General features: G+C 40.7%; 1 protein-coding gene and 1 long non-coding RNA gene across 4 annotated transcripts in view; one reads left to right on the forward strand and one right to left on the reverse strand.

Moving 5' to 3' along the window:
* LOC747774 (meteorin-like protein) overlaps nucleotides 1-25,481 on the forward strand; it is a 79,768-nt gene that overhangs the window by 10,419 nt on the left and 43,868 nt on the right. Inside the window, exon 1 of one of the 3 annotated variants that reach the window (XM_024353589.3) lies at nucleotides 7,418-7,792. The exons of 1 other annotated variant lie outside the window; for it this stretch is intronic. The gene's annotated coding sequence lies outside the window, so the exon portion shown is untranslated. Of the gene's footprint in view, nucleotides 1-7,417; nucleotides 7,793-18,731; nucleotides 18,981-25,481 lie in introns of those variants that run through there. One more of the 3 variants, XM_063806565.1, reaches the window with a different exon arrangement.
* Nucleotides 5,607-8,343, reverse strand: LOC134809516 (uncharacterized). Its single transcript, XR_010155444.1, has 3 exons — nucleotides 8,127-8,343; nucleotides 6,681-6,737; nucleotides 5,607-6,004 (listed from the first exon to the last, which is right to left on the reverse strand). It is a non-coding gene; the product is annotated as an uncharacterized LOC134809516 (long non-coding RNA).

Genomic DNA, 25,481 nt, shown 5'->3' on the forward strand with positions numbered 1-25,481 from the left:
CCCAAATCCCAATGATTAATATCTGCCAGGAGTCGGAAAACAGTGAAAGGAAGTAACATCCTATGTTGGATACCTGGTAGGGTTAGTGAAGAAACGTTATTGCTGAGCTCTGTGTTACGCTCACGAATGATGCCATTGAGGAAGTCACACTTGTTGAAAGGAACTCAGATACACAAAGAGTTTTGCTGCTGTCTGTTGGATAAGAACCCCCTGGTCGATTTCAGCTCCTACTGCAAGTTACAAAAATCAATCCAATGATAAACGAAAAGCGACCAATGTGCTGGGAAATAACTTATTTTTTGGCTTCAGAGGAAATTTTAGAAACAGTGCCAAGTGAAAAGTAAAAACAAACTACGAAGACATTCATGAATTTCCCCTGAAGCTGACAGCCGTATTTTAGCAGATGGAACTCCTACTATTAGCCCAACTCTTGGGTTGAAACAGTGTGTCCAGGAAACCCTATGTTAAAATGCAATGTGTTGGGGATATTGTTCCTCTATTTGCTTGAGTTAATTTTCAAATTAGTGTACTCTTGCTTAGCTGTGCTCTGAGGGAATGAACAAAAGATTGGTAAACTCTGATGGAGAACACTGGTCAGGCAGGGCACATAGAATCTCTGGGGATGGTGGTTCCTGACAAATGGGGGAGGAGGACCTGAGCCAGGCTTGGGCTGGGCTGGAGGAACATGAAGATGGGATCTACTCACAACCCCCAAAACTGAGGGGTCCTGATAACACATTATTTCACCCTCAGCCATGCAAATTCATTATTTTTATGGATAAAATAGCTTTAAAAAACTAATTTACATTGAAATGTTAAAATATTTATATAGAGATTAGAAATATTTATATAGAGATTATTGGGAATCCCCTCCTAAAGCCCAAACATAAAAACTACAAAAAAAAAAAAAAAAATTCCGTGTAGGCTAAGATTGCAAATGACTGATGGAATGTAATTTAAATTAAACATGGAAAATATATTTCCTCTTTAATAAAGATCTAAATTCTATTCTTTTTAGGAGCCTTCAGAAATGAAATTCAACTATTAAAAAAAGTATAGAGAAGCCTTTAGAAAAGAAACTTTTCTTTTGCTGTATTATATAATAAAGAACTTTGATGAGAATAGTTCTAAAGTGTTTAATAATCGATTACACTGATGTTTCTAGGTATTGTGGGGAACACCTAGAAATTAAATCTTCATCTTTGGCAGATCAGAGGCCTATTATTTTTAGGTAAAACAATTAAAATCTGCTTTTAATAAATCACAAATTTTGCAAGTTAGCCATTAATAGTAAGTGCTTTTCAAAGTTGGGCCCAATACATGAAAAAGCCAGAAAAACATACCTGCATTAGTTTTGCCCATCACCTTCTTATGCTGGCCTCAGGAGATTTATTAACAGCGTTCAATATTTTAGGTAGGCTGGATGTGGTGGCTCATGCATGTAATCCCAGCACTTTGGGAGGCTGAGGTGGGAGGATGGCTTGAGGCCAGGAGTTCAAGACCAGCCTGGTCAACCTAGTGAGCCCCTCGGTCTCTCTGAAAAGAAAAAAAAATTTAGGTATCCTGTGGCTACCTCCAAAAACAAACTCCAGAGGAACTGAATTTTTTTTTTATTTCATGTGTTGGGATAATGGCTTCTTTTGCAGTTACTTACGAAGAATTTAAGGGTCAGTAAAAATATTTTTTCATCCTTAATAACATGAATTCTCTAATTTGTATGTGATATAATGCTAGATATTGTGCCAAAACGGTTACATAGACATAATCCATGCCCATTTTCAAAGATAATACTAATATAGAGAATAAGAATCATTATTATTGTAGTAATTATTATTTTAGTAATAGTAGTAATAATCAAAACAATTACATCAAACACTTATTAACCCCTTATTATGTGACAGGTACTGTGTAAGCAATCTCCACATATTAGCTCCTTAAATGTGATCACTAACCCCATGAGGTAGGTAGCATTATGTCCATTTTATAGATGCAGAAACTGAGCTTTGAAGAGGGAAAGCAACTTGCCCAAGGCCATGCAGGCAGTCATTGATAAGGGTGGGAAGCGAGAAGTTGAAGTCTGAGATGTAAGTTCACAGACACGAGTACGCAAACATGTACAAGATACTCGTATGACATGTGGGGTTGCTTGAAATATGTAATTGACTTTCCCCAGCACAAGAAAGTGTTTGGACAGATTTCAAAGGGATCTAACACTTCCTTAGAGGACTGCCCTATGACATTTTTCCATGTGCTTTTCTGCCTCTTGTCCTATACTTTTGGCATTTCTTCTGCTCTTAGAGGCAATGAGTCAACAGCATATTTTTAGCACCTCCTGTGTGCATAGAAGTGGCCCCTGACTCAATGGGAGTGTATAACTACCATGGGCCAAATCAGTGTGCTTTCCTGTCAGCCAGGGGATTATAGAAGAACACGCTCCCCTGATTCCAACAGAACTTGCTGCCACTCTGATGTCTTCATTGTAAGGCCTCTAAATGAATGTTCAAGAAATTCATGTTAAAGGCACGTGTCATATGTGTAACTTGTAAACATTTGTGTACCTGTCTCTGTGTCCTTACACCTCAGGCTTCAACTCTTGTTTTTACCTTTATCAATGACTACCTGTGTGCTGTGTGGCTTTGGACCAATTGCTCACCCCCTCTAAAGCTCAGTTTCTGCATCTGTAAAACGGATATAATGCCATATATACATAGATATAGATATACATACACAAATATATATACACACATATATATGTGTGTATATACATATATATATAATATACAAACTGAAATATATAGTTATATAAATATTTCAGATTAAGTTTCAAAAATTACTGGAGGGTATTTTTATAATACCCTTCAGCAATTTTACCTGCTGCCTTTGCACATTCTGGTGAATTTCTAAATGGAAGTCTGATAGAGATTAATCTTTTAATGCATCATAAATAAAAAAGAAAATCACAGAATGATGTAGCTGGAGAGGACCCTGGGGATCTAAAGTGTTTCATGAAAGATTAATGTCCTTGATCTGTTTGTAAGTGTTTTGGAAAAATCTTCCATGGTCAAATAAAACTTGGCAATGTTGGATTAAAGTTAAATAGGTTTTTTTTCCTGCAGAACTTCATAGTCTTTAATATGCTCATGTGTTTTGTGAATCTACAAGGAATGAAGTGTTTCAATACTTATTTTACCCAGATTCTCATTTTGGGACAGGCTGGTCAAGCTGAGTCAGCTAGTATATTCTCTAGATGGAGATGATGGCTGATGCCTTTTTGAGAGCAACAGAGTCCCCAGGGGAAGCAAGGGTATATCAGTTGCTGCTATTTCATGCCAAGGATCCTCAGTCTTTAGAGGCTCAGAGAAGGCTGAAAGGCTACTCTAGGCTATCAGGGCTACCATTCATTGTGACCCATGCTACAGAGAAGCTTTGAGCTCAGTGCAAAGGAGTGACCAGCCCTTGAGAATCAGGAAAATTTATTTATTCCTTACCTAGTCCACTGAGGACATACAAGGAATGGGGCAGGGGAGTGTCACCAGCTATGGTTACAAGCTAGTCTGATTCTCTTTCATTAAGAAAACTGGTCACTGTGAGTTTAGATTGGGAAGCACCAGGTTAAAAAACTTTTAGGCCAGGAGTGGTGGCCACTGTACTCCAGCCTGGGTGGCAGAGTGAGAATCTGTCTTAAAAAAAAAAAAAAAGTTAAGTGATGTCTTCTGTTGAGGACCTCTCAGAACTTTTAATATGAAAGTGTGCATTGTGAAGAATGGGAGTAGAGTGTACAGGAGTTTTAAAAGCTACTTGGTCATGAAACTCTTGCTTTGTGCAGGATTCGAGGGGCACTAACATTCTGAGGAAAATATTTTGGGAAACATTGATCTAATCCAAACTTCTCATTTTACCAGCAAACAACTGTGGGGCCCTCTAAGTTTCCTTTCTCCATCATTGTGACAAATTCATTGGAATTAATTCAATTAAACCTGGGGTCAGCTTTGAAGAGATTTATTTAGCAGGTAAATCTGTTTTGTACATTTTGAGGGAGTTCTGAGTTTCCATAGTCAAAAACCACAGATCAATTTAACCAACCTTTATGGAATATCACCTATGGCCCAAAGACCCTTTAGCTACAGTGATGGTCTACAAAAATATAAACTGTAATTCTTGCAATACAGGAGATTAGTAATAATGGTAAATATAATGATGATGACACCATGAATAGCTAACATTTATTGAATGCCTTTCTGTTAGTCAGGCACTTTACTAAGTATTTTAATCCTCCCAACAATTTATGAGGTAGGGATTATAATAATTCCCATCTTATAGTGAGGACACTGAGGTTAGGAAATTATCCTAGCCTAAATGTTAAGTATAAGCATGAATAGAAAGGTGTTATCAGCCTATAAGACATTCCTTTATGAGTGATACAAAGTCCTATGTAAATTCAGAGAAAAGAAAAGTGGTTTTAGAAATCCTTGATCAGTGAGTGTGAAGCACGTGGTGGCCCGGTTACTGTTTGGTTGCCCATCTGTCCTCCCTCTGGGGATCAGCACCCCCTTACTTTGGAAGAATTGTTTTCCTTTTCACCGTAAGGTTCTTTCTGGCTATGTGGTAGGGCACATTGCCTCAAACTAGCCCTGTTCCAGTCTTTGAGAACCTTGAAATGGGAACCAAGGGAAGAGGATTGCCTCTTGAATGGTAATTCTCTAAAATCTAGTCTGAGGTGCTGGTGCCTAATCCCTGGGTCTGTGGAAGGAGCTGGGCTGTGAGAGGGGAGAATGATGTTGATGTCAAGAGAGAGGCAGGTGCTAGGAGCAGAGAGATGGAGGCCTGGAGGGTTTCTGGGCTTCTCTGAGGCTTAGGGTTTGGATCATTGTCTTCGTTACTGGAACAAAGGATTTACCATACCTGCTCTTCTGGGAATGAAACTGTCCTGCTTTGCAAAATGAAGTGTCATTAGAAAGAGATCTTAAAAACCCCACACCATAGACAGGTGCACAGATCCATAGAAGTGTTAAAGTTCTGTCTGTTGGATGCTAAGCCAAGACTCTTAAGTATGTTCTAAAGAGAAACTGGTGTGTGTAGGCTGTGCACTCCCAGGGAGATAAAAAGTTAGGAACTTTATGGGTTGGGCTTGGTGGCTCCCACCTGTAATCCCAGCACTGTGGGAGGCTAAAGTGGGCAGATTGATGGAGCTGAGGAGTTTGAGACCAGCCTAGGCAACATGGTGAAACCCCATGTCTACAAAAACTACAAAAATTAGCTGGGCGTGGTGGCATGTACCTGTAGGCGGGAGGATCGCTTGAGCCCAAGAGGGAGAGGGTGCAGTGAGCCATGATTGTGCCACTGCACTCCACCTGGGTGACAGGAACTTTATGGGGAATAGGATCTTGGAGACTGAGTAGAGACTAGAGGAAAAAAAAAAAAAAAACCTACCTCTCCGACTGGCCACACTATTCTTTTAAAAAAATGTTAATTGACAAATTAAAATTCTAGGTATTTACGGAGGTATAATGTGATGTTATGATATATGTGTACATTGTGGAATAATTAAATCCAGAGAATTAATAGATTCATCACCTCAAAACCTATCTTTTTTGTAGTGAGAACATTTGAAATTTATTGTCTTAGCAATTTTGAAATACACAATACTTCATTGTTAACTACAGTCACCATGCTGTGCTGTAGATCTCAACAAAATGTATTCTTCCTGTCTCAACTAAAACATTGTACTCTTTGACAACATTTCACCATTCCTCTCACCCCCTCCAAAAACACCCATTCTTTATGTTGAAGAGAATGGCTAAAAAGTCCCAGCAGGTTTCAACTGACGGCTTCAGTGGTTGTCCCATCACACTTCAATGTTATTAATAGAAAGGGGAGGGGCAATACATAATTCGGACAGGCGGAAAGTACCATTGTAACCACTTTCTTGACTTCACAGAAAAAGTCCTCTTGTTTTCATCTGTAAAATGGGAACTGCATGGATACCATTCTTCTTTTCTTCAGCCTCCAAAGAAAAAACAGATGCAAAGCCTTTTATCAATTGCAAAACACTATACAATGTGTGTTATTACTCACAGTTGTCTTACTGTGACCAAACACTTTATAAGCCTGCGGCAAGTCAGCCTTACTCTCAGGAAGTGGACAATATTTGGGGAAGGAGAAGCAGCAGGATATTTCAGGACAATAGCCTTGGTGGGTCCAAAAATTCCTTGAGAGAAATGGGAGACAGAACTTTCTTCCTGCTTTGGGTTTTATCCTGTTAGTCTTTTCTCTCTTCACTCCTATTTTCTATGGAGAATTTCCTGGTTTTGGAGTTTGGGTGCGTTTTATGGAGAGGAGGCAGAACATCTTTAGCTCCAGCAGAATGAAAGGATACATGCAAAGGAAACTAGCACAGTATGTGGTACCCAGTTCTCCTTTAACTTGGCTTTATTAATTCACTCCTGGTAGGGCATTAATAAGGGATTTAGCCCCCTCCTATTGAAAACGATTAATTCAGGGAAGAGTTCAGACAGTGTGGACAGATACAGTGTAGGAAAGCCTGTTTCTAAGGCAGGAGCTGGGTAGGGAGGGTGAGAAGGGCGAGAAGAATAGGGAAATATGTGTCGTCTGTGTTGCTGCTGTTGCAACCACCACAACAAACAAACAAGTGAAAAAAAAAAAAAAAGAATTGTCCATACCGGAAAGTGTGCTGTTTTGGAGGAGGCTGGGGCAAGTGTGGATGGCTCGAGTGGGTCCTGTTGGATTGAAGTCTGACAGTGGTGATTCCCTTCAACAAATGGTCGGGGTGGGAGGGTACACACACACATACACACACACACACACCCCACACGCAGCGCCCAGCCTCCGATTTCAGCGCTGGCAGGAGATAACCATTCTTAGCTCGCCTTTCCAGGGTTATTTTTGGCTGAGGCTGTTCGCTGATGGCAAAAGGTTTCAGCCCCCTCCCAAATCCCTCCCCGTCCTTGTTCTAAAGAGAAACAGGTGCGTGTAGGCTGCGCACTCCCAGGGAGACAGGGAGACGGGCCTGGCGCCGGAGAGGAACCCGGACTCTGCCCAAAGTCTCGCCGCCCGCCGGCTGTTTTCTGGCGGAGGGTGTGCCCCGGAGGGCGGCGATCGGGCGTGAAGGCTGGGGCCAGGCGCGGGTGCAGGCGTCACCGGGGTCGGGCTAGCAGGCCCTGGAATCAGGCTTTTGGGACACCCCGAAAGTGAGTCCAACTTGGGGAGAAACTGAGGGCACCTCGGGCGGTCTGGCAGCGGAGAAGGTGGGCGGGAGAAAACTTTACAGGAAGGCAGAAGCAATCTCCGCCGAGGGAGTCAGCGAGCGGCCGCGCGGAGAGGAGGGGCGGGCGGTCCCCAGGCGGGCGGTCCCCAGGCGGGCGGGCGCAGGGCGCAGGGCGCGGCCCTGCTGGAGAGGGGGCCCGGGCGCGAGGTGGAGTCCCGGCACGCGGCCAGGCTGGTGGAGGCCCCCGGCAGGCTGCAGATTCCCTCAGGCCCCGGGAGCCGCAGCAGGACCGGCCAGGAGGCGCCACGGAGGGGAGCCCCATCCCGGTGCTGACAGTGCCCACCGCGCCCTACGAGGACCGGCGGCCGGCTGGCGGCGGGGGTCTGCGGCGACCCACCGGCCTCTTCGAGGGCCAGCGCAACTACCTGCCCAACTTCATCCAGAGCGTGCTGTCGTCCATCGACCTGCGCGACCGTCGGGGCTGCACCACGGTGGTGGGCAGCGACGGCAGGTGCTTTAGCAGGACGGCCATCGAGATCGTGGTGCTGATTGCCGCTGGCCAACGGGGTGAGTGTCCGGATGCCCCTCGCTTCCCGCCGCGCCGCCGCCATGCCCTCTCCTAGCCCTTGTCCCCCTGCTGCCTCCGGGCCCAGCTGGGAGGCCCCTGCCCGGCCCCGGCTTTGCTTCCTCACTCCCGCGTCCTCACCCTCCAGCGCCCCACTCCCGCCGCGCTCGCAGCCTCCCCGGCGCACCCCGGACACTGGGTTCTATTAGTACCCACCGCCCCCAAAAGCCTTGAGGGGTGTCCGTCGTTCCTGGAGCCACTCCGGGCGCCCTGGACTCTTTTCCGACTCTGCACACATCCCGCACCTGCTCATTTTTCTTTCGGACATTCTCTTACCCGGCCCTGTAGATTCCAAGGCAGCTCCCAGTTTTCCATATTGTTCCCAACGCGTTCACTGCCCACAGTCCCCACACAAACTTCTTTCGCAGGCTCACAACATAGTCCCTCTGCCCCGTGCCCTTTTTGCAATAATCTGCCAGTCCCCTAAGTCTTAGCTCTGCCTATTTAACAGTAGTGGTGTCTCAGAACACACACACACACACACACACACACACACACACACACACACACACACACGCACGATCCCTGACATATTTGGCAAGAGTAGGCCCTGAAGGTTTTTAATATTTTGGTTCTTTAACCCAGTGGAATTACTGAATGTTTTATTTAGTTAGGGTAGGGATGGAGTGGATCCATTTGTTTGATGCTAAACAGCCTGAGCTCGCAGTTCCCAGGGGGCATATCTCTAAATGGTCTGAAATGAGATTTGCAGTGGTTTTCTTAATGCAATTCCCAACTTCTCTCCAAATGCCTTTTGACATTTGACAACATTTCATGCCTCTTCCCCTTCCGCTTTTCATCCTTGTTTTCTCTCCCTTCTCCCACGACCTCGGTAGTCTTCTGCAATCCAGATTCTCAGACTTCGGGTTTTTCTCCCTCTGCCCCTTTCCTCTCTGTCCTATAACTAGAAGCACCTTTTGGCATAGACCCGTATCCCAGTTTCCTCTTTCCCAGGTCCAGCAGCATCTCCAGGACATCTACAAGAAGGATACCTAATTTCAGGGGTCTCTGAATGATATGTGGGAAACATCGTCTAAAAAAGTAATTTTATCCTTATTCATGCAACCAGACCCACACTCATAGAACTCATAGAACTTTTCTTCTGCAAGGGGAGTGTCTTGCAGATGTATAAATGAGTGTTAACATCTTTAAAAGCGAAACTGAACAATTCCCTGGCATTTGAATTCCCTCCTTCCTTCCCAACCCTCTCCTTTTCATTTTCTCATTTATTATTAAAAACATTTTAAAAGGATCTCCATGCTTCATATTTATCTACTATAATTCCTCCTTCTCGGTGTTGCAGGGATGGGGAAAGAGGATTTTTTAAAAAACACAATAAAAAGCAATTGGGAGAAACAGGGCCAGTGGTGTTGGGGTGGGTAGTGGAATTGTGATTTTTGACTCCAGTAGACAATGGTGCTGGATATATGGGGTTTGATTTCTCTCTGGCTCCTCACTTGGGATTGATGAAGTTTGGCTAGAATCAGGGAGTTGAAGAGAGGTTGACAAATGGACTTTCACTCTTCTCTGACAGGCTGTTCCTGTGGAGTGATGGAGAATAATGAGCCTTGGGAGAGCTATGGGAGCTCTCATACTCCTTCCTGAGCCAATTTTTTAGGGAGTGAGAGAAACATGGCCTGTCCAATACTTGTTGTGGGTCAGGATATTTTTGAAGGTATGGTTGTTGATTTGCATGGGAAAATTATTATGTCTTATTATTTCTTGTCCCACTTTACCATAAGGGCTCCTCAGCTTCTTACTTCAATGGGTCTTCCATGACAAACACACTTTATTAACTCTAAGAGTGGAATTTATTTTAACAGATCATTAGCATAGGTCAATATATGCTTAAAATAGAGTCAAATTAAACCTACTAGCTGTTATAAAGGACAGATGACAAAATCCACATAGAAGCATCGACTCTTAAATAATCTGAAAGGACTACTTCTAAGAGGGGCGGGCATGGGTGAAGGGAATGGTGGACATGTTTCAGAATTTCAAACAGCCAACTTTAACCAATCTTTTCCTCATTTTGTTCACCTTCTTGGGGGCTTATGCTAAAGTGAAGTGAATAGCCATAAGGCTGGCTTCAGGAGAAAGGTGGTCTAAAAGAACTGGATAATTATAAGCAAAATTGGTCTTGAATGATTGAAAATTGATGAGAATGTGCTTGTCTCCTGATTTGGCATCCTGAGTTAGACTCAGGAATACTGAACTTGGATCCCAAAGGCTTTGGTCTTTTTTGATATCCTATTGGATAATCATAAGCAGGCTAGAAAAATAGGAAACTAGAATTTATTCTCTTTGAACTGACAAATCTGACCAGTGGGCTGCATTCTCTATATCTGAAAAATCTTGGTTTTGATGGAAAAAGTTAATTTTACAAAGCAATTTTCTTTTTTTAAATTAAATTTCATTTTTTTTTTTGAGACAGGGTCTCACTTTGTTGCCCAGGCTGGAGTGCAATGGCACAGTCTTGGCTCACTGTAGCCTTGACCTCCCCAGATTCAGGTGATCTTCCCACCTCAGCCTCCTGAGTAGCTGGGGCTATAGGTGCACGCCACTACGCACAGCTGATTTTTGTGTTTTTACTACTCATAGGGTTTCTCTGTGTTGCCCAGTCTAGTCTCAAACTCCTGATCTCAAGAGATCTGCCTGCCTTGGCCTCCTAAAATGTCATAAACCACCATGCCCAGCCTACAAAGCAATGTTCTAGGAAAAACTACAGTTACTCTTTGATTATGTAATTGCTGGAGAAGAAAAGCATGGCATTTCTAAAATGATGAACTATATTACTTATATTTTAATATCTCATAAAGTTTGAAATAGACATTTCAAACATAAACATGTATAAAAATTTTTATAAATTAAAAATATAAAATCAAAAACATTATAAAATTTTTTTATTATAAAATTATTATAGAATCAAAAACATTATAAATTTAAACAACTTTTTAAAAAATTTATTTTGGGATTTCCCATGGAGTGATGGAGAATAATGAGCCTTGGGAGAGCTATGGCAGCTCTCAAACTCCTTCCTGGGCCAACTTTTTTAGGAAATGGGAGAAATATACCCTGTTCAATGTTTATTGTGGGTCAGGATATTTTTGAAGCTATAGTTGTTGATTTGCTTCAAACTTTAAAAAATGTATTATAAAATTATGGGATGTAAAAAAATTTATTATAAAACTTTGAAATTTTCAAACTTTCAGAAAAGCAGAGAGATGAGATTAATGGCACTCATAGGCAAACATAGAACATAGATTGTAAACATTTTGCTATATTTGTGTCATGATTATTTTTTGCTTGTGTTTGAAAGTATATTAAAGAAAATGATATTTTACCCCTAAATTCTTTAGTGCAGATTTCTAAAAAATAAGAACATTTTCCTGTATACTTACAAAATCATCTTTTCAAACAAAATAAAAAATAGTTTTTTTATATCATTTATTACCCAGTCCACATTCAGATTTCCTCAATTATTATGAAATGTCCTTTTATTTTTTGAGACAAAGTCTTGCTCTTTCACACAGCCTGAAGTGCAGTGAAACAATCATAGCTCATTGCAGCCTCAAACTCCTGGGCTCAAGTGATCTTCCTGCCTCAGCTTCCTGAGTAGCTAGGACTATAGGTGCACACCACCATGCCCAGCTAATTTATTGTTTTTATAGAGATGGAGGTCTTACTACGTTGCCCAGGCTGGTCTCAAACTCCTGGCCTCAAGTGATCCTTCCAGCTTGGTCTCCCTGAAATATCTTTTGTGGCTGGTTTGTTCAAATTAGTTTCTTCTAATCAAGGGACACACATTGCATTTGATTATTTAGCTCAAGACTTTTTTAACCTGGAAAATACCCATACTCTTTGTTTATGTATTAATTTAATGAAATTGACTTGTTGAAAAACTAGTCAGTGGTCCTGTAGAATATTTCCCCTTCTGGAATTTTCTGGTTGCTTTTTATGGTGTCATTTAACTTTTCACTCTGTTTTTTCCTGGTTAACTGGAAGTTAGTTCTAAAGGCTTTTAGGCCTGCTATAACAAAATACCAAAAACTGGATGACTTATAAAGAACAGAAATTTATTTCTCACAGTTCTAGAGACTAGCAAGTTTAAGATCAAGGAGCATGCGGTTTTGATATCTGGTTAGGACCAACTTTCTGGTTCATAGATTGGCCTTCTTGCTGGGCCCTCACATAGTGGGAGAGACTAGCCAGCTCTCTGGGGCCTCTTTTATAAGGGCACTAATTCCAATCATGAGGGCTCTGTCCTTATGATCTAATGACCCCCTAAAGGCCCCACCTTGTAATACCAACACCTTTGGGGTTAGGATGTCAACATATTAATTTTGGGAAGACATACACATTCAGCCCATTGCAAGGTTTAGTTAGATTCAGGTTCAACTTCTTTTTTTAAAGACTATTTCATAGGCAATAATGTGTATTCACACCCCATCATTAGTGATGGTGAGATGATCGCAAGGTTAGGGCGATCACTGCCTATCTCCTCTGCTATATTCCCCCTTGGGTCAAGCCAGTAGTCTGTGACGTGAACTTTGTACCATGTGTATATTCAGTTATATTCTGTATCAATAGTTACTTGATTGTTTTAGCATTTATTAATGATCCTTGCTTGAGTTGATTATTTCATTAGGGGTTTCAAAATGGTGAATTTCTAATTCTCTAATTCTATCTACATGTTTTAGCTGGCATTTTTCTATAAGCAGACCATTTTCTTCACAACTGGGTTATTTGGCTACCCTGAAACATAGTTCCTTCTGGGAAGGCAGAACATATGTTTATTTCTGTCTTTTAAAAATTACTGGTGTTTGGAGTGAAGATTAGGTGAGGTAACTACCTCCACAGGTGACAAATGAATTTTGTTTTGTCTCACTTTTGCTTTTTTGAATATCATTGTGGCTGCTTGGATTTTTATATTTAATTTGAATGGATTAGGGAATAAATGAGAAGATAGGTTTTATCTGTTTCTGTAGTTTTTATGTGGCTATGTGAACTTACATTTAAAAATTCCCAGAAATATTTTAATTCCCCTTTAAAGATATAAACTATGTCATACTATAAAGCAAAAGAAAAACCAATCATGTGAAGAGTAAATAGTATAGTTTAAACGAATTGTGGTTAAGCTTAGTTTGTAACTAGTTTTTTATTTTCTTTCTACTTTTATCTGCTTCAGAGCCTCTTCAGTGGTTTAGATCTTCTATGTGTCAAATTATTCTAATCTCTTAAAAAGTTTAAGAGCTAAAATACAACACAATGACTACAAGAATGCCTTTGTCCTTTTCTGGGTGGGTACACCTAAGGCAACTTCCTTTTCTCTTCTTTGTTCTCTTCTTCTTTCTTATTCTTAAATCATCTTCAATATTGGACAGATGACAGCACTATGCCTGCCTCAAGATGTTTCTGACTTTTTCTTTTTCTTTTTTTCTTTTTTGAGATGGAGTCTTGCTCTGTCACCCAGGCTAGAGTGCAGTGGCACAATCTTGGCTCACTACAACTTCTGCCTCCTTGGTTCCAGTGATTCTCCCAACTCAGCCTCCTGAGTAGCTGGGGTTACAGGCATGCACCACCATGCCTAGCTAATTTTTTGTATTTTTACTAGAGACGGGGTTTCACCATGTCGGCCAGACTGGTCTTGAACTCCTGACCTCAAGGGATCTGCCTGCCTTGGCCTCCCAAAGTGCTGGGATTACACGTGTGAGCCACTGCGCCCGGCCGTTTCTGACTTTTTCTAAAGTCTTCTTTCTCTGGAGATGACATTATATAATAGCACTGTTCAATAGAAGTTTCTTTGATGATGGAACTGTTCTATAATCTGCATTGTCCCAGCTACTAGCCATATGTGACTACTGAACACTTACAATGTGGCTAGAGCAACTGAAGAACTGAATTTTGCATTTTACTTAATTTTAATTAATTAAAATAGAAATGCAAATAACCATAAGTGGTTAGTAGCTACCGTACTGGACAGCAAAGATCTACAATTCAGCATTTAAAATCGATTTTGTTTTGTTTTCAAAAATGGAGTCAGACTGTTACAACCCAAAAGAACTGTAGGTTAAATTAAGGTAAATCACCAAATACTACATACACATTTGGGAAATCCAAACCAGATTTTTTCATGTGATAACCACACCCTCTTTTGACTTTAGCCTTGGAGGTAATGGAGTATGGCAGAAAAAACCCTGTATCAGCAGCTGGAAGACTCACCTTCTTTTCCTAGCTCTGCCATATATTGACCAAAAGAGTCAAAGTCCATTCAGATGGTTGAGGGGCCTTGGAATTTTGTTTTTGGTTTTCACATACAAGTTGGAGGGCAGATGCGTTAGCCTCTTGAAATACCCAGAAACCACTTGTTTCCTCATCTAAAAATCAGGTATGACAGGATCATTTAATTATCCTGGAAATCAGATGAAGCACTGCATATGAAAGCACTTTGTAACATCGATAGCACTGGGAAATGTAAAGACCTTTTACTGAAATATAAAGGTGTATGGTCAACTGAATATATCTCAGATAATTATGATTTGACTGTATGTATTGAATATAACCTGTAGTGGGCCCCTTGGTAAACAGCTTACAGTTTTGTTGCAAGTTTTAGTCAAGAGAAAATTTATTTGTTGACTAGTCATGCCCTTTATTGGCCACATGATGAGCAGCAAAGATATTAACACACAGTGCACCTTGCAGAATTCAAGAATGTCTCAGTGTCTTGTGAACTAGGAAGCTGAAATGCAGAGGTATGCAGAAGGCTGGCTCAGTAGGAGCCTTGGGAGTGTCCTCCAGATAGATGTTTGTGCAGGTTGTATTTGATTCCAGTTGGCCATGAAAAGCTGGTTGCTCTAAGGAATGAGAATATACTTGGTTTTGCATTTACTAGAACTATCTGGGGAACAAATCTTGGGGTGGAAGAAAGAAGGGAGGGAGGGAAAGCTGTGCTTCAATACCTAGGGCTTCTTTCCTGGAATGGATCTGAGAATCTGGGATTGGGTGGCTAATATCTCATCTCTAGAAGGGAGAAAGAACTGGGTGGTGATGGCTTTGTATTTTCTATTGGAGTTCACTACAGAATAGGTGAATGGAATGGGCTGCTATGATCCAGACATTAGGGAGGACAGGTTTGTGATACATTAGAAAACTTGAATGAGCCCTTCTATGATTCTCTCTTCCCTCTTTCTGCTTCCCTTTCTGAATCACCATCCACAGGTTGTGGAATTAGCAAATCTATTATGTGAGCAATAGCAAACTTACAGGAGCCCTTGGCTCCATCTATCTCCCTGTTTGTGTCAGTTCATTCTGGATGCTTTTAGTCTGTGGTCTTCATTCACTCTTTTTATGGGGAAGTAAAAGGAGTGGGACAGATTATGAGAACAGCTGGGTCCTCCCAGTTGCTGGGGTGGTTATTTTAAGCTTTGTTTAATGTGTCCAGAGACCCAGATGGCATTTTTAACTAAGCTGCTTTATTAAATCTTGTGATAAAGCATAGTGATGTTTATTGAAAAGGCAGACACACATCAGCAACATTATGCGTGAAACTTGCTCTAAGAATTTTCTATAAAGCATCTGTTCTCTTTGAGCCTTTTGTGAACTCTGGAAGTTTGCTAGTTTCTATACAGACTTGAGGACAAGAAGTTGGAACCCACTTTTGGAGATGTCCAAGCATAGGTATTGGAATCATTAATCCTAACCCTCTCAGTTTTAAGGCCCCGGATACCCTTCTGTTAGACAACAGTAACATGAGCAAGCACTGTAATAACATTTAAACAAGATTATTTGGAAATAATGGACAAGAAAAATTAGTATAAATTGTTTGGGGATTTTAAAATTGAAGATAAAAAGCTAGGGCTTCAATGACCTGTGCCAGCCTATAGCCTTAAGAGTCCATTTGCAAACACTCAAGATTTGGCCAATATGCCTCTACTACTTCTACTTAACACAGTCAAAGGGAAATTTTTAGATTCTTTCATCTGATTTGACTCTCTTAGTTACGAATAAGAGGATATCTAGAATATATATGTGACTTGTTAAAATGAAAATCCACCTTCTCTGAGTCTTCAAATATCTTTCATATCTTACATTTTTAGTAACATCAACTTTTGAAGTCATGTCCGTAGTTGTATGAAAAGAAAAATTTCAGGAACATTCAACCTCAAAAGTTCTTTTTCTTAGTCTGAAGTCATAGAAGCATTTGACTTTTACTTTCTCTTTTTAAGTTTGTACTAGTAGGTATTTTGTATAAATATAATATTTAATTATTGCCTTTGTATTCTTTTTCTCTAGTAAACATCCTGGTTTTTAGCTATCAATATGTAGTTTTACATTTAGGGATTTCTAATGGAAAGAGAAAGGAATCTGAAATCAGAGGATGAGAGTTTATTCTACTTGACCAAACACATACAAAATACTGGAAGGAGAGTTTTACAACAAATATTTAATATCTATGACATGTAAAAAGTTTTTTGAAATCAAGAAAATTCAAACAATTCAATACAAATATCATCAATAATAACACATGAACAGGTGGCCAACCTTATTAATAACCAGAGAAATATAAATTAAAACAATCCATCAACTTGTAAAAAAGATGAAATTACCCAGAGTTGGTGTAGGTGATGGAAAATTGTCATGTTTGTATACTGTTCATAGAAGTTAAATTGACATAACTTTTTGGTCAGGCAATTTGGAAATATATATCTAAATTAATAGAGTAGTTTTCTAATAACCTGGGAATCTCTTAATCTAAGAATCTTTACTGTAGATTTTTCTAGAACAAATATACAAACATTTGTGTACAAGGGTACTCACTGCAGCATTTTGCTAAGGAAAAACTCAGAAAAAAATCTATATGTTCAACAGAGAACAGGTACATAATTTATGACACAACTGCACAATATACACCACTAAAATAAAGGATATAAATTTATATATAGTATGAAAAAGATGTGAATGATAGCTTGTTGGTGAAAAACAGCAATGACTGGAATATTGTGTGTAACGTAATCCTGCTTTTCTGTATATAATGTAGGCATAGAAAATAGGATTGAAAGGACATACTCTAGTCAACAGTGTATATAGCTTGGGTGGAGGGGCTGTATAATGGGGAAGGAGAGTCCCTTTTCCTATCTATTCCATATACATCTCTGGATTTAAAAGATCATACATGCATATGCATTACCTTCAAAATTAAAATGATAAAGACAAAAGGAGAAGCTTTGGATTTGAATCATGATACTACTGTTTGCAACTTCTATGACCGTGGGGAAGTTGCCTAGCCTCCTGGGGTTTATTTCCTCATTTGTAAAAATAGGGAAAGTAATAATACTTGTCTACATATCTTCTAGGGTTGTTGGGAGGATTGAATGTGATAATGGGTTACAGCATTATGAATTATTTATTCATACAACACAATTATTATAAAAATATTTTGCTCTGATTAAAATAAAAGAAGGACAAGACCGTGTGTGTTTTTCAGTCCCAGTAGCTTTACTAACCAGAAAGCGCCTGCTGATGTGGTGATCACAGTTGCTTTGGTGCAGCTTCCTCTTGACTTTTGGCATTTCTCCATGCTGCTAGCTAAGGCTGAGGTGGCGACTGTTGAAGGTGTGAGCTCCTCTCCCTCCCAGCACACATTTGTGTGCGTACTCACACTCATGCACAAACACACACATGCACACTCTATCACAGTACATGAGGTGGCAGCAGCTGCTCCGGCATAGACTTTCACACAACATAAAGGGCTTTTTTGGTGTGGTCTGTGCATTATTTCCTGTTAAGCATGAGCTGAGTCAGTGCCATGCTTTTCCATCTGAAATCTTTCTGAGGCTCAGGCTGTGTTAAGAGCAAACCCTCTCCCCTCCATGCCTACCCCATGGCCCTCTACTGAAGCCAGATCTTAATCTGCTCATTTCATGAGGATTTTCAAACCGAATGGACTGGGCCATGTGAGAGATTACTGAAAGGAACAGACCAAGCAGAGGCTAAGAGACTCCACGCTAATCTGCTGAGTCGTCTGAAAATGCACAGCTGTGGGAGCTCACGGTGCTTTAAAGTACTTTGGCAGGATGTTTGTTCAGGGGGCCTGTTCCTGCAGCCCTGCTGAATGTTTGGTTAGAAGGCATAATCTTTTTTTGGACAGGATCTCCCAAATGTAAAGTGATAGATGCTAATGTGGAATATAATACAGAAGATCCAGCTTGGATGTCATAAATAACAATAAATTGTTTAATCTTGCTGAGCTGTAAATCTATGATTGCCAGAGGTCTTTAGTTCACTGGAACATAGTATGGGGGCAGGGGCACTTAGCAAATAGGCAGTTATTATTTTCCAACCAGACAGAAACTGGTCTGATGGAATTTATCTAAAAAGGCATACACAGGTATTTTAATTAATTGTGACAATTACTCAGAGAAAACACATGGCCCTAAAGAGGCTGAGGGGTTTTTTTTGTTCTACCTATAAATGTATATGTATATTCACCTATATTCTACCTATGTATAAGTAAGAGAATGAGTTTTTGTTTTGGGGATATATATTTATACGTATCTATACAGATAGATATACACATACTTAATTTCTGTCTACCTATTAAGGTGCAGTGCCAGATGGAAAGTATTTTAAAGCATTTAGATAGTTTATTCTATAGCATATGTGTGCATATAGCCCCCCCATAAAGCTTTGTCTCTTTTCTGGATATATTTAACAAGAGGCTAGAACAGAGTCCAAAATGTCAGAAATGTTTGAACATTCCATAGAAATGAAGGAGGTGTTTCCAAATGACCTATGTTTCTATGGCAATAAATAGAACTTGTGCTGCGTTGGATGGGTCAGGAGTAAGGAATATAAACAGTGTAAGTATGACTATTCCAGGCAGAAATCTACCTTGTAAGAACAGCTTTGTGCAGTGAGCTCAACAACATTGATCAGTTAGCAGTCCGGTTCAGTACAACATTGATCAGGTAGCAAGCAGGTTCGGCAGTGCCAGTCAGAGACACAGATGGGGACAATCAAAGAAGATGCAGGTCAGGACAAGGATGCAGACATGTACCTGTCACTACCATGGACTTCAGCAGCTTCTTAGTGAGCAGGTTTATGATTAAAGAAGAAAGACATCGTTGATATGTAAGCATGTTACAATTAATTTGCTGTTTAGTTATTAGCAAACTACATCCAGTTTTTAGTTGTTAGGTTTTTTTTTTCTTTTTTCTTTTTTGAAACAGGTTCTTGTTCTGTCATCCAGGCTGGAGTGCAGTCATTATCCAAGCTCACTGCAGCCTTAAACTCCTGGGCTCAGTGGATCCTCCCACCTCAGCCTCCCAAGAAGCTGGGACTACAGGTGCACGCCACCATGGCCAGCTAATTTTTCTTATTTTTTTGTAGAGATGAGGTCTTGCTGTATTGCCCAGGCTGCTTTTGAGCTCTTGGCTTCAAGCCATCCTCCTGTCTTGGTTTCCCAAAGTGCTGGGACTATAGGTGTGACTCACCATGCCTGGCCTACATCCAGTTTAATTTATACTACAGTGTGGGTTTAGTCCTCAAACATGTTTTTGTTTTACATATAAAAATTTGAGGTAAAAGAACATTTTTACATTGGTCAATAATGGTACATTTAAACAATGGACGACTATATCCATTAAAATCGTGTTGTGGAAGAATATTCAGTGACATGGAAAGATTGACTCAAGGGCAAGTGAAACGTGTCAAGAGTCTGTTAGGTACTAGACACTGTAAACTGGGTCTTGGCTGTGTTACTTGCTTACATCCTCCATCATGTGATCTTTTAGATAACAAAATCGAGATACATAGGGATAATGGGTGGGCCGATTGAAGAACAGAACTTGGGCCACACTTCTAGATGCCTTTGACTTTTCTGCATTTATTCAGATATTAGGAATTGATTATGAAATCCATGGTGGTTTGATGCTAATGAACTCTCATCTATCTCTCCAGCATGTGTGTAAAGACTTCCAGAGGTACAGGAAGTTGAGGATGAGCTCTCTTACTTCCATCTGGTCTCCATGTAACAAATCATATAACTGCACAATTATCCAAATGCAAATGAAGGAGTCCCTTGATGTTTGGATAACCACATTCATGCCTCGAGTTTGTTATTTCTTGAAATTGCCCTTATCCATCTCCTGTTTACCCATGGACAACACTACTTAAGGGCTGGCACTCTGCAACCCATGGCAGCTTGGCTTTGGGGTTCCTTCCAGTGTTTTGTTCTTGTTTTTAACCGAGAAGACAGGAAACAGGCATCTTTTGTGTATATGGCTTGCCACAGCCCTTCGTAGATGGACATGGTGGAGGCTGTGTGGTCCCGGAGAACACTTCCTCTGTGAAGCATCAGGGAAGTTTCTGTTCATTGTGTCTTCACTCTCTCCAATTCACTTGGGGAGTGATAGGGATTATAACACAGTGAGCAGAGGATATTGGGGAATGTCATGCTTAATTTTCTCTTCTTTTTTTTCTTAAATGACATTTAAAGCTAAAAGAGAATCACAAAGGGTAAGTCTGATTTAAGACATTTCACACATGAAAGAAATCCTGCTTTCATGCGTGTTATGTCACAGGAAAATCTCATTTAGAGTCAACATTCTGCACCTACTCCGAAATTTTAGCCTGAGGGTTTAAATATTACCTCGCTGCTCTCTAGGACGAGCTAATTAGAAATGGAACTCATACTAAAACCAATTTAGGAAAGAAGCTGTTGATGTTCTGAAGAAAAACAGCTGTCAGAAATAAGATCATTAAAAAACCATAGTTGTATATGGCACAAAATGTAAAGAAATAGAAATGCTGGGAGAAAGCTTTTATAGAATAACATTTTATCTTTCTTTGGACACTGGTCTAAGGCATGTGAAAGGGCATATTGATTCCCTTGGCACCTGGTATGCTCATTTATGGATGAAAAAGCCCAATGACATAATTTAGGTGAGGTTTAAGGCTTGATGGGAGGCATTGGTGCCATTAGAAGGACGGACACAAAGAGTTCTTAAGTAACGGCATCATGGGAAATGATAATTGCACACTCCTTTCTACTATGTCTTGGTTTCCCCAAGCATTTAGAAGTCATGGCTGGGTAGGAACAAATTTATCATGAGTCTGTCTGTGTGTTTGGGAATGCATATGCCTCACAGATGTGTCTGCAGGGGTCTGTGTGATAATGTTCATATATGTGATAGATGTGGACCCTGGGATCTGTATCTGTGTGGACCCTGGGATCTGTACATGTGTGTGAGTGACAGTGGACTAGGGTCCACTTTGCCCCCTTTTCTGCGTGGGAGTTGAAGGAAATGCCCCTTAATGGCAGTAGCATCCACTTGGGTGTGTGCACCTTCTGGAGGACTGGGTGAGGTTGCCCTTCTTCCAGCCAAAGCCAGACCCTATGGTGTGGGACGTTCAGTGGGGAGCAACAGAATGCCTTGGCTTGGTCCTCCCTGGGCTGTGGTCTGGATTTCACTCAGGAATGAAAGTCAGATATTGCCTGCTTCAATGCTGTAAACATAACTAAGGATAATTATGTAAGTAGACCATCTTTTCCTTGCAAGGTAGCGGTCTGCTGCATTGACAGAGGGTAGTATTTCTAGGACTTTTTCAGAGAGTAAAATGGTACTTTAAGGGATAATCTGCTATCTAAAGATGAATTTTAAATGTTGGAGGGGGTTGTGGGATTTGGGGAAGACAATAGAATAATTTGTGTCATGGTTAATTTAACAAAGAGTTTTTGTTTATAGAATCTGATCTTCGGTGGATTTTAACAACCCTCTTCTTTCTTGGCTTTTCAGATAAAGATGCAGAGCCTCAGAGAAGTTAAATGATTGATCCTATGTCAGGGGATAGAGTCAAGACTCATACCTATGCCTTTTAACTTCAAGTTGAGTGCTTTTTCTTTATACAAAAGGGCTTCCAAAAGTTATATTTCTTTTTATCAATGACTAGATCTTGAAAGCCATACCTTTTCTGATGGCATTTATCCTGAGCTAATTGGTAGAGAGAGGGTGAACAGAAGAGAAGACATAGACACGCAGAGAAGAAGACGTGAAAACAGAGGCAGAGACTGGAATGATGTGAACACAAGCTCGGAAATATGTGGAGGCAACAGAAACTGGAAGAGGCAAGGGAGGATCCTCCCCTAGAGCCTTTCGATGAGGCAGACCCCCACTGACACCTTGATTTTGAACTTCTGGCCTCCAGAACTATAAGGGAATAAATTTTAATTGCTTTTAGCCACCAAGTTTATGGCAATTTGTTATAGCAGCCTTGTGAAGCTAATACAAACTTTGTATTCATTTCCTAGGACTCCCATAACAAATTACCACATATTTGGTGGTTTAAAATCACAGAAATTTATTCTCTCACAGTTCTGGAGGCCAGAAGTCAAAATCAAGGTATTGGCATGGCCACACTCGCAGATGCTCTAGGGAGAATCTGTTCCCTGCTTCTTCCAGCTTCTGGCAGCAGAATACATTCCTTGGCTTCCCGGGTGTGGCTGCATCACTCCAATCTTTGCATCTGTCTTCATATCTCCTCTTCTTTGTGTCTATTCTAGTAAGTACAAAGTGCTGCATCTTCCGTGATGGAAGTGGCCCAAATTAACCAATCTACCACCAGGTAGCTGGCTGATCATTTGGGGAATGGTACCATAAGGAGACTCAGTGTTGGTCCCTGCTGCTGGTAGAGTAGGCACTCTGCAGTGGCCATAGCCAGGTCAGCCTTGGTGAGTGAATGTCCATGTTGTTGAGCCCATGCATAGCCTTCATCCCTGCCATCACGGCCATGGTATTACAGCATTCTTGCATTGCTATAAAGAAATACCTGAGGCTGGGTAATTTACAAAGAAAAGAAGTTTCCTTAGCTCATGGTTCTGAAGGCTGTACAAGCCTGGTGCCGGCATCTCCTTGGCTTCTGGTGAGGCCTCAGGAGCTTTTACACATGGCGGATGACAAAGTGGGAGCAGGCATATCACACAGCAAGAGTGGGAGCAAGAGAAAAGAGAAGGTGCCACATACTTTTAAACAAGCAGATCTCATGTAAACTCAGAGCGAGAACACATTTATCATCAAGGGCATGGTGCTAAACCATTCATGAGGGACTCGCCCCCATGATCCAAACACCTCTCACTGGGCCCCACCGCTAACACTGAGGATTACATTTCAATATGAGGTTTGGAGGAGACAAATATCTAAACCATAACAGCCACTTGGCTCATGAGCCCATTGGACAATGACAGGAATGGCTGGGGGAAAGCCACTCATTGACATCCACAGAACTGGTCATCCTGTTATTAAAATCCTCCTCTGCCTAGGTCACCATTTGGTGAGTGTCCGTAAGGGACACAAATATCTTCACGATTTTCCATGTCTTACCTCAGAAGCCCCATCACCCTCTCTTTCCCATCTCCTCCAGTACTTATCCCCCAGATGATAGGACCATGTCCAGCAATACCTCTTCTCTCTGGTATTGATTGGTTAATGAGCAGATCTCACATAGGTAAAATTTCCAGATATCTAGAATTTAATCTTCGGTTAATTCTCCAATTATAACTAAAGTATTTCAGGTTGAAACTTTATTCAAGTGTAATTACTCACTTTAACCTTCTTAAACAGAATGTATATTACCTTTTCAAAAATAACTGAAATTTAATAAGATAAAAATGTATCTATAATCATTCCTACTTAATAACTTTACATGTTTATTTCTGCATTTTTCTAAGTCCTTGCCCCAAAGTGGACATAATTTTATACTGTAATAGCATAAAATAATTTTGCATTTGACATTTTTGATTTGGCATTAAACTATTGTTTATGTTTCTTTCGCTACTGCTTAAGAAAATGTGGGTGGTTGTAAGAAATAAACCTGAAATGTAGGCAATTTTTATTGCCTTAAAAACAATAGAATGTTATTTCTCACTCACACAATAGTCCAATGAGGATGTCCCTGGTGGGCAAAGACTCTTGTCTACCAAATGGGATGGGGACTCAGTTTCCTTCCCTTTTGTGACTCTGGCATTGCCTAGAGCCACATGATTACCTGTACTGAATCTGTAGAAAGAGAAATAAGCAGTGTAGAGATGATATGTCTGTTTTCTGATATCCTCAGCCTAGAAGAAACACACATTACTTCTGTTCTTATTCTCATACTAGTTTATCACCCATTGTCCAAATGCACCATGTGGCCACACCTAGATGCAAGGGTGGGTTGGAAAATGTAGCCCCTGGCTGGGCAGCTGTTCCTCAGCATTGACTCTGTGCTATGGAAGGGCTTCCTAAGTTTTTGTGGACTGCTATCCCAGTCTCTCACCACTATACAATCTTCATAATTTTCCCTTTAAATGGCTGAGAGAAAATTTTGAACAAAAGCTACAATCATTTTTCAGATTCTTGATTCTCCAGACTTATTACTTGAGGGCAGTGACTAAATTATATTCAGTTCTATATCAGAAGGTTCTTCCATATTGCCGGTTTCATGGTAGATACTCAATAAAATGAGTTGAATGACTACATAAATTTTAGCAAGAGCATATGGAAAATAATTTATCATGACTTTGGGTAATACTATAGGTGTAATTATTGTCCTTTCTCTTTCCTGACTTGATTAATAGCACCACTATCCATTAAGTTATTAAAGGTAGAAAGCTGAGATTATTCTTGACTCCTTTTCTCACTGGTCCAGTATTAGTTATTTATTGCAGTGTAAGAAATTACCATGAAACTTAGTGGCTTAGTTGGGGCTTGATGGGGGCTGGAGGATCCACTGCAAGATGGCTCAGTCACTTGGCTGGCAAGGTGGTGCTGGCTGTTAGCCTCCCATCTGATCCTCCTCTTTCCGCTCCTGCCACTTTTCAAGGTATTTTTTCCAGAGCAGCCATTCATCATTCATTTATTTTTTCCCATTAATTAATTCAACAGATATTTATCGTATACTTACCATATGCCAGATTTGTTCTAGGTTCTTGGAATATAGCAGTGAAAAAAAAAACAGTCCTTGGATCTTATATACAGTGGGGAAATAAACATATAATGTAGAAAATTAGATGGTAATATGTGTGAGCACATATATTTATTATTTCTCATCATTTCTGAGACAAGAGATGGGTATTCTGGCTTGGGGACTCACATGAGGTCACAGTTACATGTTGGTATTGGTTTGGTCATATGAAGGCTTGGTGGGGGCTGGAGGATCCACTGTGAGATGGCTCAATCCCTTGGCTGGAAAGTTGGTGCTGGCTGTTGTTGGCAGGACTTGCTTCCTCTTCACAGGGCTTCTTGAGTGTCTTCATGACATGGCGGCTGGCCTCTCCCAAAATAAGCTGTCCAAGAGAGCAGGGCAGAAGTGTCCATGCCATTTATGGCCTCACCATGGAAGTCACACACAATCACTTCTGCAATATATACTGATTACCCAGATCTGCATCGTTCAGTGTGGGAGGGGACCACAAAAAGGCACAAATGCCAAAAGGCAAGGACCATTGGGGCCATCTTGGAGGCTATTTACCACAGCCCCTCTCTTCCATATTCCAGTCCACCTGCATATTCTGTTCATCCTCCTTCCAAAAATGTATCTCAAACCAAATGACTAATTTTCATTTCTGTTGGCTCTAGCCTAGTCCAAGACTCTATC

The sequence above is a fragment of the Pan troglodytes genome, chromosome 2 (genome assembly GCF_028858775.2).
Source record: "Pan troglodytes isolate AG18354 chromosome 2, NHGRI_mPanTro3-v2.0_pri, whole genome shotgun sequence".
NCBI classification, from domain to species: Eukaryota; Metazoa; Chordata; class Mammalia; order Primates; family Hominidae; genus Pan; species Pan troglodytes.